At 40.3% G+C, this 6,314-nt stretch overlaps 1 pseudogene; it reads right to left on the reverse strand.

Moving 5' to 3' along the window:
* Nucleotides 1–2,717: 2,717 nt before the first annotated feature.
* LOC136748830 (general transcription factor II-I repeat domain-containing protein 2A-like) lies at nt 2,718–3,848 on the reverse strand (annotated as a pseudogene).
* Nucleotides 3,849–6,314: the final 2,466 nt, after the last annotated feature.

Below are 6,314 nucleotides of genomic sequence, written 5' to 3' on the forward strand. Positions count from 1 at the left end.
CTCCAATTCGTTCAGTGTATGATGCGGAAAGCCTCTGATGTCCTCTTCCCTATATCCTCTGCTTCTTCCACTGCCGTTTGCCTGACCCCCAGCGACCCTGAGGGCCGGGGAATGGCAGACCCTTTCCTGTAATCATTGTTAAGGTGTACTGGTGCCCCTATCACACGATACTAAAAGGCCTGATAAACAATAATGCTGTGTGTTAGTAGAGGACCCTGCAGCACTGTTGGTAATATGTAGGGATCATATAAAAAACTCAGAGAAAAATAAGAGTCCAAAATCTCATTTATTGCCCATTGAAATTCACATGGAATTGTGGTAGTTCTTAGTCAGTCGATCACAACAATAAGAAGGAAGATAGGATGAACAAAAATAAAACAACAAACAAACTACACCAGGACTTGAACTAAAGACTGTAACATACAAATGACGAATACACAAAAGAAGCAACTATATAACACGGGACACTCTTAGACCTTAGATTATGCAGCAGAGCTCCTCATCCTTCCACGACTAACCTCCAGCCTGTAATTCTGTAATTACTTCAGAAGGACGCAAATCCTTAAACTAGTGCATGCACTCGCTGGAGATCTCTGCTTGCCCCCCTTTTCCCAGTTCCCCTTCACCAGAATAATGCATTAGTAACATGCCGCCCACTCATATTACATTACAAACGTTAAACCAAAACAAACATATCACATTGTTGTTTTTCTATGATGCTTTTACAAATCAATTACTAGCCGTACTTTCTTTGAACGCATAAAGACATCCGTGTTTCATTCAGGGACTTCTCAGTCCATCACACTGGAGTTGTGGCCAGACACAGTCGGTACTGGTTTACACAGTTCAGGGACTGGCATAAAATATGTAGCGTTATGTTGGGTGTATTTTGATAAGAGCATTTTAGCTCTGAGCTGAAATGCTGATCTAAAGAAGACCTCTCCCCCCCAAAGTTATCAGATTTCCTTAAACTCATCAGCTTGGAACTGGTTTACATCAAAGTGACAGTTTTGGGGAGGATGGCACCGAGAATAGGCCAAATAGTTTGGAATCCTGCTATGAGATGTCTGGAGATAGGGGCCTGTAGGTAATAAAAAAAACTCTTTGAAGTGGACGAGAACCGAAATCCTGACATAGAGCTACGAACCTGGGCCAACCGGCATTTCCAAAAGATGGCATGGATTGACATCAGTCATAAATCAAGCCCCCCTCCAATAGGACACTGGGGGGTGAAACCGAAATCCAATCTCAAAAACTCAAGAACCAATCACCTATTGATCTGACAGACTATAAAGAACAGTGCACGGCCTCTCTCTCTCTCTCTCTCTCTCACCTGAACCAGAAACTCGCTGCCACAGCTCAACCTGTAGCTCTGTTGCCCGAACCGGAACCAGAAACCAACCAAGTCTTTGCCGGCAACAGAAGAGTTAAACTGGGAGAAGGAGATTGAGCCGTACGAAGAATTCTTTTAAAGGACTTTATTAAATAAAGAACTTTACAGACTGTGCTGCCCGCCTCTGCCCACCTGATCAGTGGAGTTTTACAGCTGGACAATTGACTAAGTCGACTGAATACAAAAGTGTCAGTCATTTAAATAGCTATTTGAGTCTTAAGAAACTTGACCCTTGGAACGAATAGGGCCCTGCTTTCCTCAAAGACTTTGTCTTCAAGTAACTACGGTGGAACCCTGCTTACAAAGAAGATTTTGTGCACAACCTTGGAGCCTCCAAACCAGTGGAAAATCTGTTTGGAAAAGACTCTACATTCGCGAAACCCCAACTTCCAGGTGCATCGACTGAGTGGAAGTTCTTGGACAAAGCCGAACCGGACTGCCTTTGTTCCAAACCACACGGACCTCGTGCCGTGTGCTGTTATCTGAGCCCGAAGCCAGAGAGGCCTCTCTGCGACGAAGTTCAGATAAGTTTAATAGTTTGGAATCTGTGATTCATAACTCTAGAATGTGTAATATCATTTAGTTTTCTTAAATAAATGTGTGTTGCATTAAACTTTTGTTGATAATTTTAGAAATAAAATCTGTCAACGCCGAGAAATATCTTCTCATTCCTGTTTAACTGTTTAGTCTGAAATTGACACAAGTTAATAGACACCAGATTATAGATGGCCCTGCCTATCCCTAATCATTGAATAATAATCAGTTAAGGGAAATTGTGGTAACAAGTAATGATAGGATCTTTCTCGGCACCTAAACGTAAATGAGACGTATATAACAAGAAGTTACCTGACATAAATACTAACCTGCGTAGTTATTTAATGTCTGACTAACAATACTAATGAGAGACTCACCTTCGTCTTACTAACCGGTATTGTAGTCAATGTGTTTATAACCTTTTTTGTTTAACGATTTGTTATCATATGCGATCCCATGGTCTTTGATTTGGTCACGGAAGTGATTTGTCTTTGATTTGTTGATCTAGAGTTGAATTTTTAATTAGTTTTTCCCTTTTGTATAATTAGTGTAGTGCTACATTTAGTCTTTGTTTTTGAATAAATTTGACAATTTATATCTTTGGAATTGGTGTCTGCGTCCAATTATTACAGAAATTGAGTTCTACAAGATTCCAGGATTCGTGATAAGGTGATACTATAAATTCACTTCTTAAATTGAAATTTATAAGTGTACCTTACGCTACACATACGTAGGTTGAACCAAACAGTACAAGCATCTTTTGAGCATGGGCCCAGATCTTTTGAAAGTTCTATTCATTGAGAGATGCATAAAACCTCATGAGTGGCACAGATATGAATTGTCTGACGCACTGCTTGCGGGACTGCAAGTCAATAAGCTCAAGCTGGAGATCAATAGGAGTGTTGTCCACACTGAATGTGAAAGGGGACAAAATCAATGCCATATCATTTTCTAACATTTTAAAATCAATGAAACGGCATGAAAATTCAGCGTGCAAGGCGAGCAGTAGAGACGCATATTTTTTCCGGTTCATATCAGATATCGTATTCTGTTGCAATGTTGGGAGGTCTATGAAGTTCTTGCCTTCAATTTGATAGGAACAAAGTAGCAACTTTGCCATGAAGGCTTTGACAAGGGAGTACATGTCATGAGCAAAAAAGCCCCCTTCCTTGTAGTTTACAATTCAGTTCATTCAGGAGACTTATGACATCAACGGCAAATGCAAAATCAGTCTGCCGGTCCACGTCATGCAGTTGAGGGAAGTCTGCGTCTTTTCCTTTCATTCGCAAAAACAAATCGGATTTCTAATTTCAGGTCCCACACTCTTTTCAGCACCTTCCCCAAACTGAGCCATCAGATATTTGTTTGATAGGGAATATCTGTGTGCTCTGTCTCGGACTGCTCCAAAAGAGAGACAAATTGCCTGTGGTTAAATGCTCTTGCTCGAATAAAGTTCACTACTTGTGTAACTGTCTCCACGACATGGCTAAGTTTTAGAACACATTTGCAGAGAACCTCCTGGTGAATAATGCAATGCACAAAATATATTTTCTGCTCTGGATTAGTTTCTGTCACTTGCCCTTGTATCCTTTTTAATAACCCAACATTTTTCCCTGTCAAGTTTGGACACCCATCAGTGGTCACACCAGCCAATTTCTAGCAACTCAGTCCACGTTTTGAGACACTTATTAACTTCGTCCAATAAATCCTTGCCTGTAGTTGTGTTTTTCATTGACTGCACTGATGCAAGTCCTTCAGTCAATGTAAAATCTGTAGTAATGCCTCATATGAAAATCAACAGCTGGGCAATATCTTTGATGTCACAGCTCTTGTCAAGGGCCAGAGAAAAATAAGAAAAATTGTTTACCCTACCTTTCAACTGTTGTTCCAAGTTCTCAGAGATTTCTTCAACACATCTCATCACAGTATGCCTGGACAGTGGAAGTTTTTGAAAAAGCACTTTATTGCAGCAGATTGCAAAAAGCACTTTTTTGCAGCAGATTGAACAAAACATTCCTTGATGAATTCTCCCTCTGACAATGGCTTGCTGTTTTTTGCGATTTGGTGAGCAACCACATAGCTTGTTCTGGTAATTTCATCCTGAGCTGAATCAAGTCTTGTGAAAAAGCTTTGTTCCTTTTGCATTCGTGAAACCATCTCATGCAATTGTCTATCCTTCTCTTCCGAAGACATGTTCTCAGATTTGGCTGAATGTTTAGTCTCAAAGTGATTTTTCAGGTTGTACTCTTTGAATACTGCTACAATTTCTTTGCAAACTAAGCACACAGCTTTTCCTGCTACATCAGTAAAGAAGTATTTTGATGTCCATTCTTTTTTAAACACTCTGTTCCACATCTATTTTTCTCTTCTTAGATAAACTCATTTTGCAGTTGTAAATGCCGGTGAATGTGACATCACTTCCCACACTCCTGCTGAACCATAGCCATGCATCATAGCAACCAATCAGAGGCCTGTGTCAACTAAGTACATTGAACTGTGTGTATTCACATTCAAATTACATACTAATGAACACTAAGAGGACTTTATTTTATTAAAGTTTTCACAGCTACAGGAGTGTATATTATTCAAAATCATGATTTAGTCTGGAGGTCATAACTGGCTGGAGTGAGGTAAGGAATGGGCTGGATCTGGCGCGTGGGCCGTATTTTGCCCAGGTCTGGGCTATAGTAATCTGGTCACACAAAACGGGTTACAAACAAGCAGGGGAATTGAGCCTGAAGGGAAGGACTTCTAGATTGTAAAGGAAGGGAAGGAGTTTCCTTAAACATTGATGCACGTGCAAAAGTGTAGTCATTCCACTGTACGTGCAGGAAACAAGCTTCTAGGATGAAATGTAAATAAAAGCAACAGCTCAGCTTATCTAATTTACTTATTTTTACACTTGAGACAAGGAAGTTACAGAACAAATATTCAAAGCTGTAAATTAAAAAAAAAAACTAAAAACAACGGCACTGTTCTACAGCACAGCTCCACACTGCTGCTCCAGCTGCTTTTAACCAGCTTCGGAGCCATAATAAACATTGTAAACTAGGATGCGATCATTATTTATAACGATTCCTTTTTTACTTATTTTATGTAAATAACTGTTTAACAAAAACAAAATATTAATAAGAAACATCTGTTTAAACATTCAAACATGAAAAAGCAGAACATTTTAAAGATGTCTGTGGCAATTAGGGTTGCCAGCCGGCCAGTATTTTAGCAGACTGTCCAGTATTTGTGCACTAAGAGGCCAACAGTATGTGGACACCCCTTCTAATTAGTGTATATGGTATGTGGGAGACCTTGAGACAAAGTGGAGGAAGATTCTATGGTCTGATGATGCCAAAACAGAGCTTTTTGGACTCAACGCTAAGCGCGACATTTGGTGCAAGCCTAACACCGCACATCATCCTGAGAACACCATCCCTGCTGTGAAGCATGGTGGTTTCAGCATTAAGCAAAATGGATGCAGCAAAGTACAGAGAAAAAAAAAAAAAAACTCCCAAGTCCCAGGTCTCTTGCAGACTTCAGCAGAAGATTAATCTTCCAGCAGGGCAATGACCCCAAACATACAGCCAAAGCCACACTGGAGTGGCTTAAAAATAAAAAGGTCAATGTCCTGGAGTGGCCCAGTCAAAGCCCGGACCCAATCCAATCTCAATCCAATTGAGAGTATGTGGAAAGAGTGGAACATTGCTGTTCACCAAAGGTTGCTATCCAACTTGATGGAGCTTGAGCAATTTTGCAAAGACGAATGGGCAAACATTGCTGTGTCCAGATGTGCCAAGCTGGCAGAGACTTGTACACATAGACTCATGGTTGTAATTGCTGCCTGTAAAAAGTGCTTCTACCAAATATTGACTGAAGGGGTGATTACTTATGCATTCAATTATTTTCTGTTTTGGATTTGTAATTAATTTAGAAGAAAATGCAGATCATATTTTTCAGTTTGACATTATGGACATTTTCTGTGTTGATCAGTGGCAAAAACTCCTTATTAAATCTATTCTGATTTCATGTTGTAACACAATAACATGTAGAAAAGACCAAGAGGGGTGAATACTTTTGAGAGCCACTGTAAAATCAAGCCACACAGCAATCTCCTTAGCCAAGTATTGGCAGTAGAATGAACTTTACTGAGAGCTCAATGACTTTCAACGTGGCACCGTCATAGGATGCCACCTTTCCATCAAGTCAGTTTGTCAAATTTCTGCCCTGCTAGAGCTGCCCTGGTGAGCTGTAAGTGCTGTTATTGTTAAGAGGAAATGTCTAGGAGCAACAACAGCTCAGCTGCAAAGTGGTCGGCCACACAAGCTCACAGAACAGGACTGTTGAGTGCTGAAGTATGTAGTGCATAAAAATAGTCTTTCGTTGGTTGCAACAA

This window comes from Amia ocellicauda, chromosome 4 (assembly GCF_036373705.1).
Source record: "Amia ocellicauda isolate fAmiCal2 chromosome 4, fAmiCal2.hap1, whole genome shotgun sequence".
In the NCBI taxonomy this organism is placed as follows: Eukaryota; Metazoa; Chordata; class Actinopteri; order Amiiformes; family Amiidae; genus Amia; species Amia ocellicauda.